Source organism: Aethalodelphis obliquidens, unplaced genomic scaffold (assembly GCF_003676395.1).
Source record: "Aethalodelphis obliquidens isolate GAN/ISIS:26980383/991018 unplaced genomic scaffold, ASM367639v1 scaffold63, whole genome shotgun sequence".
In the NCBI taxonomy this organism is placed as follows: domain Eukaryota; kingdom Metazoa; phylum Chordata; class Mammalia; order Artiodactyla; family Delphinidae; genus Aethalodelphis; species Aethalodelphis obliquidens.
In genome coordinates, this window is record NW_020838007.1 from 11033043 (window position 1) to 11046333 (window position 13291).

Here is a 13291-nt window from a genome sequence, read left to right on the forward strand (position 1 = left end):
AACTTTGAGATGCTAGATGTATGCATCTGACAGGGCAATACTCTGCCTTCATGCACACCTCTTCCCTCTTTTGAGCTGAGTCCTCTTCAGAGCCCAGTTTTCCTGTTGTTTCAGTGTCCATAGTGGCTACCCTTTTTGGGAACATCTAAACAAGTGCTCCCACTGTTGACCTTGTTATACTTCACACAACACATGGGATTTTCCTGGGACTATGAACTGGGTCAGTTAACTCTGCAGTGCTTCTCATCTTGTCATGTTATGCTAGCAATAATTATTATTATTTAAGTTCTGCAATGAATTCAGTTATAGTTGTCTTTATTTTTTCTACAAATTAAAAAAAAAACATTTTATTTTTGGTAGCACCACACGGCATGTGGGATCTTAGTTCCCCAACCAGGGATCCAACTTATGCCCCCTGCAGTGGAAGCATGGAGTCTTAACAACTGGACTGCCAGGGAAGTCCCTATAGTTGTCTTTATACTATGTACTTACTCCACTGCTATCTTCTTCCCATTTATATTTCTATTTTACTATGGCCTCTGTGATGAGAAAACCATTATAAATAAATACACTTATTTTCTTAGTCCTCCTCTGTCCTTTTAACCCTTTGGCAGAAAGGAAATCCAATGCTCCCCCAAGGTACAATCTCCTAGGGAGCCAGCACTCCTGAGTTCTGGTTTATTATTTCTCCCCATACTCTATGTACCACCAAGAGGCAGCCATTCTCCTAGCACTCCATCGTTGCTCTTAGGTTCTATACGTTCTTCTGTGTGCAAAATCTTATCCTCTTATGAGGCCCATGCCATGCGCCATACTTCCATCTTCCACTGTTTTTGTCGTCTTCTGATTTAATGGCTACTTTCATAAATCATAGAGGCTTTTGGCCTTTGCTTCTTTGTCTTCCTTCTTCTAACCACTGTTCTCTTTTTCTCTACTCCATGTCCTCCATATATCCTGGGATATTTTAAAGTCCACGTGGAAGATCCTTCTAATGCTATAACTTCAACATTTTGTGACCTCCTCAATATATGCTATGGTGTCCTGTTTAAGAAATCCATTTCTTTCCCAAGGTCATAGCATTTTTTCTTCTATTATAATATTTTATAATTTTGCCTTTCATATTTAGATCTTCATTACACTAGAATTAAATTTTATCTATTTTGAGAGGTAGGAGTCTAATTTCATATTTCTCTATAGGTAGATTCCTAATTGCTGCTCCATTTATTGAAAAATAGATCTTTCCCCAAAGATCTGAAATTCCAGCTCTGTGATAAAGCACATTCCACTGACTATGGGTAAGTCTGTTTCTTGGATCTTTGTTTTATCCCATTGTTTATGCATATCTATGCTTGTATTAACACCACACTGTGTTAGTTATCATAGCGTATGGCACAGCATTATGTTGAGATCTGTTAAGACAATTCTCACTACCTTGTTATTTAACAAACTTTAAAAAAAAATTAGGCCCTTTGCTCTACCATATCAATTTAAAAATCAGCTTTCCAGACTTCATAAACAACATGTTGAGATCTGTTGAGATTTTACTGGAATGGCATTGAAACTGTAGATCAGTTTGGGGAGAGTTGACATCTTTATTATGCTGAGACTCTCAGTCTGTAAACATGGTATAGCTCTCCATTTAGGTTCTCTTAAATGCCTATCAATAAAGAGATTGGGATTGACATATATACACTAATATGTATAAATAGATAACTGATAAGAACTTGCTGTATAAAAAGCAAAGTAAATAAAATTCAAAAAAATTGTACTCTAATGTCTTTAATGTGATGTCTGAGTTATATTCCTCTTATATCTTAATAATTTTTTATTGTTCTGCCTTTTCTCTCTCTCTTTCTCCCTCTTTCAAGACTTGCCAGAGATTTGTCAATTTTTTTTCTTTTTCTTTTTTCTTTTTTGGTCTTTTTATAGAATTGACATTTTGCTTTGGTAATTTTATTTATTCTATGTTTGTTTTCTGTTAATCTAATAAAGAGTGCAGAATACAGCATACACAGGACGTTCGTATCTTTACTTGCATTTTTATTTTTTTTATCGATGTACTTTCAAAGAGCAAATTTTTTAAAATTTAGATTCAGTTCATGTTCCCAATTATTTTGAAGGTTTTGCTTCTTTTTACCTAGCTAAGGAACCTTTGCTTGCTCCAAGACTGAAGTATTTTCTCCTAGGTATTCTAAAAGTTTTGGAGTTTTAGCTTGTATGTTTAATGTATGTATAATGCATTGTGATTTAATTTTCTTATACAGTGTAAGATAAGAGTCAAGTTTAATTATTTTTTTCTATATGGATCATGTGTTATTCAGGGACTGTGTGGTACAAGTACTATCATTTCCCAATGCACAATTTCTAGTTTCTTTAGAGTGTTCATTGATTTAGATACTTATCTTCATAGCAATACTGTACAGTATTGATTGCTATAATTTTAAATTAAATTTTGAAGTCAGGATCTAACTTTGTTCCTCTTTTTCAAAGTTTATTTACCTATTTTATGTTCTTTGCATTTCAATTTAAATTTTAGAATTAGCTTGTTAATCTCTATGAAAAGCTTCATGAAGTTTCGATTGGAATTGTGTGAAATCTATAGATCAATTTGGGGAAAATTGTATAAGAGTGGAATTATTCATGATGCTTTTCCTATTATGCCTATTCCTGTAAATCATTAAATGTATTTAATATTACTGTTTTAAATTCCTGGTATTTGTTCTGTGTGCACAGATAATACACAAATTCCTTATATTTGGGCCTTGTGCTGTGTTTGCTACAGGGCTTGGTGAAAGCTACCGTGTTCGCTACTGGGCGTTGTTAGAGAGTGAATGCTTAACTGTGGAACACCGTGCAGTTGCCCATGCAGCGTAAGTTTTCTGTCATGAACTGGATGTTATCTTACTCAGTAAGCCATACAGGTGGGTATAAGCAGTAGCAATTTATCACCAACTGGAAAGGCTGTATGAAAGGCAATGAACTCAGAACTACATTATGCGATGGGTGCCTCAGACTCCTTCAGTACCATTCCTGTTACATTGCCTCCTCTCTCTCAGTCTGTCATAGGAAGTAGCTTATGACCAGGTAACAGAAGAAGAAAAAACTCGGTATAGTTTGAAAATAAGTAGGTCTGCAAGAAATGCTGGTACCAACTGAAAGTGGGTGACTAGAGCATTATAGCTCAACTCAGACATGATGCTGAAGGATAGCAGTAAAGGAAACATTTTCCCATTGGCCAAAATTTGTTTGGTTAGATTATCTGGAGTGAGTTTCCAGAATATATATCTACAATGTTTTGAGGGAAGTTGCTAAGACTTTGACTGATGTCAACCAAAGCAAAAAAAAAAAAAAAAAAAACAGTACAGAAGGCTGCAAGTAAGAAAATAATTTATTTGGAGTCTTAAGAATTGCAATTTGGGAGACACAGATCCAGGTAAAACTGAAAACGTGTTCCAGGGAAGAGATAGAGTCAGGGCTTATAAATTGCAAAAACTATGAGGCTCTACTCTGACACAAGAAAGGAAATATTTGTCCTTAAGAGATGGCTGTCCCGTGTTGTTTTGGGGTAAGGGTCTGATAAGCAGATAAGCTACCTTGAGTTATCTTAGTATAAGGGTCCGATGAGTGTCTTGAGTTTCTGGAACATTGTGCAGATGTTCTGGCTGCCTGCCATAAGAAGATAAGTGATCAGAAGGTCAGATTCCATCCTGCTGAGATGTGCATAAGTCCCACTGCCTCAGTGGTCTCCAGGCTCCATTTCAGAGCACTCTCTTAGCATTTTGATTTTCCTTTTGCACTGGACGGTCGGGGACTTGGAAGGAACAGGATTGTAAGAAGGGTAAAAAGGAAGTCTGGGGGAGAAGCAGGTAGATAGATGGGTCACTTGGAGTCGGCACAGTGTGAAGATATTTGTGCCTCATGTGAATACCAAAAAAGGGTATCTTAAGGAGGCCGTTAATAATTAAAAGGACAAAATGAAGCACTCTGAGGATGTCAGTCAACCACTTTCATCAGCCAACCCAATGTTTGCATAATAGCTCATGAATGATGTGTCATGGTGGCAGTGATGCATGAGATCTACAGCACAGTCTTCCTTTTCCTTTACCTGACCTGGCTACCACTACTGATGAGTGTCTAACTTGCTAACAGTAAATGCTATTGAGCCCCTAATATGGCACTGTTCCCAGGGGTACCAGCCAGCCACCTGGTGGGTGATTGATTACACTGATTCATCCTCACTGAGAGAGACAACGTTTCCTGCAGGTGGATCTGTCTTCCCTGCCACAGTGCTTCTGCTAGCACCACATCCATGTGCTCACTGAAGGCCCTGGCCACCATCCGAGTGTTCCATAGAGTATTGCTGCTGATCAAGGGGTTTATATCATAGCAGAGAAAGTGCCAAGGGAATGTGTTACTACCCTAAATTACCTGGGCAAACAAACATAGGGAAAGACATTAAATTTTATGTCTAGAAAGAACTTCTTTTTGTGACTCGCTTTGTCTCCTTAAGCAATTCACTGAACCACTCTGGGGCCAATGTCAATTTATTTATACTCAAAATTAGGTAAATAATGCCTACACTCATGATAAGTGAAATGTGCCTAGCACATAGGTACACAGTAGTTGCTGGCTGAGTAGAGAATGTAAGCTTTTAAACCTTCAGTTTATGATATTGACCATAACAGTGTATTTCCTGTGGGATCAATACGTTACTGATGTCAGATGCCCTCCAGCTTGCTGTCCAAGCCTAGGAAATGCCTCCATCTGACTCATCACTGCTCTGTATTGTTTTCAGCATGTTGTTCAGGTCAGGTGACAGAGGAAACAACATTAGTTCCAAAATCTTAATCCTCTGATTGGCATATAATTTTTTATCCTGGAAAGAATTTTTCATATAATTGGTGCTAGACTGTACTTTGGGACTGGGATGTTGTGATTTATAACAAGAAAAATTTATACTTGGACTTTGACCCCATTCTATTTTAGAGCATAGAGCTCTAAAACCTTGTAATCTCCTGTGATGGGAGCCATAAAGGTGTCTTATGTTGTTAATGGGATGACTAATGGAAAGCCCTCAGGTAACGAATGCTGCCTTGTTGCCGGGGGAACCAACCCTGTAATCAGATAGCTGAAACTTTCAGAATCTCCCGTGCCCCTGCACATAACCTCTGGGAGGGGGAGAGGGGCTGAGGTGCAATCAGTCACCAATGGCCAATGATTTAGTCAGTCATGACTGTGTAATAAAGCCTCCATGAAAACCCAAAAGGATAGGGTTCAGAGATTCTGTGTTGGTGAACTCATGGAGATGCCAGGAGAGTGACGAGCCCTGGCAAGACAGGGAAGTTCCACACGCCTCCCCGCATACCTTGCCCTACACATGTCTTCCATCTGGATGTTCATCTGTGTCCTTTATCATATCCTTTTATTATAAACTGGTAAATGTAAGTAAATGTGTCCTTGAGTTTGAGTTGCTTTAGCTAATTAAATGAATCCAAAGGGGGAGGAGGTCATGGGAACCTCTGTTTTAGAGCCAGTTAGTCAGAAGTACAGTTTACAGCCTGGACTTGAAACTAGCATCCGAAATCCAAGGAGGGGGATCCTTGCAACCTTCAGTGTATAGCCGATTGGTCAGATGCACAGGTGTTAACTTAGGCTTGCGATTGGCCCCTGAGGTAGAGGGTGATCTTGTGAGACTGAGCCCGTAACCTGTGGAACAGATGCTATTTCCTGGTAGATAGTGTCAACACTGTGTTGAATTGTAGGAAACCCAGCTGGTGTCCTAAGCATTTCTTAGTGGTGTGGGGGGAAAGCCACCCCCTACGCACATTGGAATTGGTCTCTGATCCATTTTAGCAACCAAAAGAATAATTAAACCACTCCTTTGCAAGCTAAATTCAGATATTCTCTGCTAGAGTTCTCTTTGGACCTAGATGTAAATATTTCAAATAAATACTGAATACATATATGTGTGTATAGGTGTATATGTATTTATATATAATTAATACATATTTGATCAATTATGTATTGATATATATTTGATCAATTGATAATATAATTGATAATTATAATTAATAATGTTATGTATGTGCATATTTAAACATATTATATGTAATATATAGTTGATATAATTATATGAATATCAATATAAGTATATGAAATCTCAAAGTACACAGTCAAACGTACTACTATATGTGGACCTTTGGGGGCCTTAATGGCCTAGACTGGTAGCCGTTTTATACTGATCAAGTATATTTTGGCTTCTGACATTTCCCTTGGTAATGGGGAGACATTCTGTGCCTCTTACAGCTAGAGATGAAAGCAAAAATACAGAAACTCTCAATATACATGTTCTATTCATAAGGACCATAGAGACAAAAAAGCTATTATTTAGTAGTAGTGTTTGATACATAGAGCAGACAGAAGGTGTATTTGACATGACATTGGCCCTTTTTTAAAGCACTGATGTCTTTTAGGCAGGTAACATACCCTTAACTTGTGTGCATTAGGCTAAATCTTTTAATAATTATTGATACAAATGTAAGCAAATTTGAGTTTCATGAATTTTTTCCCCTCATCTAAATGTCTGAAGTACTTTTCAAGTATGTATCCTTTAATAATTTTTCAGGGGAGTACAAAACAGGAATAAGTATAAATATGTATACTGATAAATAAGTATAATATATAAATATAAATAAGTATACAGTAAGTATAAATATGTATAATTAAGTTGAACTCTACAGAGCGTAAATTAATTAAAATTATTTTAAAGTAGTTTGGCAAACTGGTAACTATAACAAATGATAATTTAAAAATAAAATGTTATTAACAAACCATAATTTTTAATAATATCAAATTTGTTCATATTTATTTAAAATCATATTTTATATAAAAATGAGAAAATCATTCTTAGGAGGTGTCTTTGCTACTTACCACAAATATTTCAAGGTTTGGTGATCTACCGTAAGTACTGTGCTTCAGATATTTTCACCAACAGAAAAAGCTTTAGACTTGAATTTGGAGATTTATTTCTAATTCCAGGGTTACAGGGACACTTGGACAAATAACAATCTTCCTGGACTTCTTCATTCTTATTTAAAAGCTGAAGGAGTTATATTAAACGAGTTTGAAAGACCCATTTAGCTCTAAAAATGAAAATTATCTGATAAAAAAGTATTTCGGAGTTATGTAGCTCAAGCTAGGAAAAATCGTTCTTAGGAAAATATTGTTTGCATATCTGAATCAACTACTTGCTTGTAAATTTCACTAGTGCAAGATTGTGACATATTTATCTAAGTATGCCAGTGATAAACACGATATTTTATATATATCCGGTGTTCAGTAACTGTGGAATAAATAATTAATGTCATTGCAGGAAAATTAAAACCAGAAAATAATGTTTTTGTTGTGCCTGTCTAAAAGCCTAATCTTTTTATTTAAAAAGGAAACCTAGGTGAAAACACACACACACACACACACACACACACACACACACACACACACACACACACACACATTTTGTTAAGACAGGATAATGTGAAAAGTTTCAGATGGCAATTGTTAAGTGAAATCATAAAGGCTGTGACATTATAAGTGGTGCAAACATTCAATTAAAACTATAAAACCCAAAATTATAAGATCATGTGTAATATATTTAAAGTAGCAATGTCTTCTAGCTTAATGAAGATTCTTCTTATATTATTAATGAGCTAGACCTTTAGAACCACTTGGCAAGACAGTTTTATTGCTTGCTAATTAGGCTCCACATTTTAAAGACACACTTTCTTATAAAATAGAAAAACTCAACTTTTCAGGTATTTGAAAAACAAAGCTAAGTATTTGCCCATTTAGTTATCTTTTTATCCTCCCCACTGCAAGCTAGTTTTCTTGCAATTTACAGATAATGCTGAAAATCAATTTTACCCAAATGTTTTCTTATAAAAAAGCTTTAATTTGGGCCTTTTGTTATGAATGTACATAGTCACTTTTCTTAATACTTCAGTGCTACTGAAATTATGTAATATACTTCCTGTTCTGTTGGAGAATTGAAACACTAAACATTATATATTTTTGCAGGAAAATATGTCCCATGGTTTTAGGATCAATTTTGATTGGATACCTAATACCAGTTAGGATTTGGTATTGCTGTCTTTCAGGCCCCATTTCCCATTATCGTGATTTGAAAGGTCTCTTCTCTCAGAGAACAATGGCATCTATTACATGTGGGTCTTCCCTGCTAACTTTAACCAAGTTGACTTATCAGCAGGTATTTCTACATTTTCCTGTCTCACTGAAGTCACTGACTCTCTGATGGACTTGACAAGAGAACTTGGTATTATTTGGAAACAATCCCATTATGTATGCCAAGCAAACTACTCTTCTCTCAAACCTTCTAAATTTCAATGACTTAAAAAATAGCCTGAAACCTGAATGTGTTCAAAATTTTTATGGATTTATTTTGATGGTATTTTGTCAAAAATTAAAAAAGGTTTTGTAAAATAAAAGCCGCTAAGTATTTGTTGGAAGATAATTATCCACAGATCTCTCTTGTTTCTACCCGGTTTATGAGCAAGGCACTAACTGCCTTTAATTATGGATTATTTTTTCAAGGATGTTTAGCTAATAGCCCTGGAAATCAGAAGTAGTGTCTCTCCCTCTGGAGCAATGGGTAGGCATGCTTACTGTCTAATGCAGTCGAGTTAATGACAATGTCTTCCTCTTACTACTATAAAAATTTGGTTTACCTAAGCTCCGGATTTCTTTCTTATAGCACAACCCACTGTGTGTGCAGATACCACCTAGTCTCCCTCGCGTACCCTGGGAGAAATTGGAACTTGCAAAATTGGTGGAAAAAATCATGTTACTCTTGCTACTGAATAATAAAAGTTACTTCATCTCTGACTCAGGAAACCCGTGTCTTCTCCTAGAATCCACAAAAGTGTGGCAGCATAACCCACAGTTCAGTTGCACTGCCAGATTGATATCAGGGGAATCAAGAGACAATCAGTCAATTTGATACCCAAAATTATCCATTTGGAGCTGGATCTGTGGTTGAAAGTTTTACTCTCTTTTAGATTGCATGCAACATATTTGTACGAAGTTTCTTCATTATTTCCAACTAAATGTGGAAAATGTCTACAATCAAAAATTTTTAAACCTTCTAAGGCAGAACTAGAATCGGTGATGAGCAGGTGAGGCCAGGAGGCACCACTAGATGAGAGAGACACAGAATTAGGAAGTAGAGACTAGTACAAAACAGACTTTGCCGGCATGACATTTTGCCTGTCTCCACAGAGAGCTTGGAGTCAAAGCCCATAGGAAAATGAATTTTCAGAAATAGCTAATACCAACTTCAGAATTTCTTGACTTAACAAATTTTGGTTGTTTTTGTTTGTTTGTTTTTGCTTCTGTAGAATTCAAGTGACATGAAACTATCATTGATTGCAGGTAGATGTGGTCAGCAACTTGATTGGGATCAGCTCATGGATTGCTTTGTGGTTCAGAAGTTCTGGAAATGGATGCAGAGGAAATGTCAGACCACAGGTACAAATAAAAAATAAAAGCAACATCTATTAAGGACAAACAAATAAAATAAATTGAAAGATGTTACCACTGCAATTTGCAGCGCCTATAAAAGTAAACTGTTGAATCTGTCTCTAAGATGGAAGCCACCAAAGGCTGATCTTTTATAGGAATGAGCAGGAGACATTTTTTATGGATGTCATTGTGACTTATACTTGCATCCATTTTTACCTGAGAATAATGTTGAGAGAAAGAAATTATGTATGAGACTAGAAACATTTAAATTTCTGGTAGAGGTTTCTATAAAGCAGATTTCATAAAGTATAATGGAACAGGATTTGTTATAATATTCTGTAGTAAAAAATCAAATTTTGCTGCCTTTACCTTGGCTAAATACAGTTGGATTTTCGATCACAGAGAGACATTATAAAGTCTAATTTGCAAGAGGCTTGAGATAATGAATTGAGAAACGGAAAGAAAACTGTGGGGCTACTGACATTTTTTCTTAGCTCTACCACCTTACCTCCAATGTCTCTGCTTAATAAGAAGTGATTTTTAACAAATGCAATGCGGGACTTCCCTGGTGGTGCAATGGTTAAGAATCATCCTGCCAATGCAGGGACACGGGTTCAAGCCCTGGTCCCAGTTCTTAAGAATTTAGCAATAAATTAAGTTCTTATTCTCTTAAGCTGAACAAGAAATCTAGCATTTTTTTTTTTCCTGCAGGTAGTGGAATGATGATTCATATATAGCAAGTCATCAGGCCAAAGCACATGTCCTCCTAAATGGAAATCAATTCTGATAACAAAGTCATGTCAGTTTATCCAGAAAGATCCCCTTAGAAGGTATCAATCACAACATCTCATCTTTATAGAAAACTTTAATATTTCTTTGAGTTTATATTCTTCATATATAACCTCTAGAGCCCATGAGCCACAACTACTGAAGCCTGCACACCTAGAGCCCGTGCTCCACAACAAGAGAAGCCACCACAATGAGAAGGCTGCGCACTGCAACAAAGAGTAGCCCCCGCTCACCGCAACTAGAGAAAGCCCCCTTGCAGCAATCAAGACCCAACACAGCCATAAATAAATAAGTAAGTAAGTAAATTTTTTAAAAAGAGCTTTAAAGTATGCAATGCAGGAGATTGGCTGTTTCACCTGATTCTTGGTGATAACCACCTTTTCCTTCCTTTTTTTTTGATCAAGTGTAATTTTTTGTTATGCTTTTACCTCCGCATGCCAAATTTCTAATTTAGTAAATTAAATATGTTCTCATCCACAATTTCCTGATTCCAACCCTGTACAAAAAAAAAAGGAAAAAAAAGTAAAAGAAGAAGAAAGAAAAAAGCAAAGAAAAATCTGCCAAGATAGAATTAAGAAGGAGAGATGTTGGTCAAATTATGGATTCTGCTATCTCTAATCTGCTAAGTCTCTCTAGTGAATATTTTATTTCAAACGTATTTTTCATTTTTAGACTTTCCATTTTGTCTTTTAAAAATGATTTTTATTTAACTAAAGATATTTTATATCTTTTGATTCATCACAAGCCTTTATATTTTTTACATCTTTGGGAATGGTTATAGTAGCTATTTTAAAATCCTGTTAATTCCAATATATGATTCACTCAGACCATTGATTTTTATTTTCTGTATATCATTTTATTGATTTGTCAGCTGTCAACTAATCTTGAATTGCATGTTGGATATTATGATACTTAAGTTACGAGGGCACTGGATTCTGTTATTTTTCTGTGATGAATGCTATTTCATTTGACTTATCAGGCAATTATATGATTAGACTTAAACTGTAAGCTCTGCTTTTCAGATAGCAGCTCTGATCTGAGTTTAGATCTGTTGTTAGCTGGTGGCTTTGAGTTCACTCTGGACGTTTATTATTCTGGGGTCACTCATAGATTTAGGTAGATCAAATTTGGTGACCACAGTCTGGCGCTTTCCCTTTGGGGGTTACTCTTTCTCGAATGCCCTTGTTTTCCTGGATTTATTCTTCTGGAACCCCAGTCAAGAATGACAGTATTTTTCCACCAATGCTCTCATTAGCCCACATGCCTGGAAAAAAAAGTTGTGAATGCACAACATGGAACTTCTCTCCTTTATTTATGTGCTCCTTACCAGAATTGTCCGCGATTCATTTAACTCTGCTGTGTGATGAGGAAGCTATCTTTTTATAATGACCAGGACTTAATAGCTGTTATTTGAAAGGTCTTTCCAGTAGGATCTTAACCATAATCAGAAGTGAAACTTCTAGATATTTTAATATAACCTGTTTTGTTACCAGTATGTTAAAATTATTCTGTACTTTCTATTTTGATTTTCTATTTTACTCAAGATTTTTTAATAATTACATTTACCCTTTTAAGTAATTAAATTAGTCCTTCCTTTATCTTCCTACTTCCTTTTGATAACATCTAGTTTATTGTTCTGTTGTCAGAGAATACATTATGTACTATTCTACTTTTTGGAGCTTGTCCATGTGTTTATGATATCAGATCAATTTCTTAAATTTTCACAATAATTGAAAAGAAGTTAATTTTTCTTATTAGTATACATAGGTTGATATATATCATAGGTATACCTAGGTTGATATATATTATTTATTATGTTTGTCTCTCAAAATCCTTATATTTTGGTTACTCAATCTCTTCTGACAGATGTAACTGAATATTTTCATTTTACATAATATTTCTGTAGATTTCTATTATATTTTCTCATTGTTTCTATTTAAATATTCTCATTGATACATCATCTGTCATGTACATTTATGACAGATATCAAATATATTATTATTTTTAATATAACATTTGGAAATTGCCTGAAGTCCACTTTGGGTGCCTGGAAACTGCTGGGTGGCAGTGCTGTTTAAGAAGGGCTACCTGAGCCTGGTCCAGAATCCATGGGAGCCTGTAGTTCTGGTTTCTCCCTTGTGGCTCTTTCTTTCTCTCTTACCTTCTATCCCAGGCATGGGGTCCACTAGATACCCTGAGCAGCTCTTAGCTCTGCATTTATGGCATTATTTTGGTCTTCCCATTTCCAGAAGGGCTCCCAGGCAAATGTGTCTCTCCCACTAGGCAGGACAATGTTTATTTCCTGGGGCATATGAGACTGGGCCACCAGAATGGTTCTGGCTTCTAGATTTGGGGTGACTCAAATTATGCATGTAGACAAGGGTACCAAGAAAGATGTTTGCCAGGTGCCCCAGGCACCCTAGGGGGCATCCAGCTCTTAAGCCCCTTGATTAACTGTCAATTGTATTGTCTTGAACATGAAGAGCATAAAAAATAGAAGGGAAAGAGAAAGGCAGTCTTTGACAATAAAACTTGCAATACAAAACTACTTTTGTTCTTAAGAATTTAGCAATAAATTAAGTTCTTATTCTCTTAAGCTGAACAAGAAACTAGCATTTTTTTTTTCCTGCAGGTAATGGAATGATGATTCATATATAGCAAGTCATCAGGCCAAAGCGCATGTCCTCCTAAATGGAAATCAATTCTGATAACAAAGTCATGTCAGTTTATCCAGAAAGATCCCCATAGAAGGTATCAATCACAACATCTCATCTTTATAGAAAACTTTAATATTTCTTTGAGTTTATATTCTTCATATATAACCTTGTTTATGCGATTTTGCCCAATAGAGGTTTCCAAATGGATGAATTGTGAAGGATGAAACACATTATCAGAATGCACTGTACATTTTCCCTGTGATAAATATATATATATATATATATATATATATATATATATATATATATAT

At 35.8% G+C, this 13291-nt stretch overlaps 1 long non-coding RNA gene across 1 annotated transcript; it reads left to right on the forward strand.

The window, feature by feature from the left end:
- Positions 1 to 418: 418 nt before the first annotated feature.
- Positions 419 to 9543, forward strand: LOC113610562 (uncharacterized). Its single transcript, XR_003429125.1, has 3 exons — positions 419 to 1295; positions 2783 to 2870; positions 9445 to 9543. It is a non-coding gene; the product is annotated as an uncharacterized LOC113610562 (long non-coding RNA).
- Positions 9544 to 13291: the final 3748 nt, after the last annotated feature.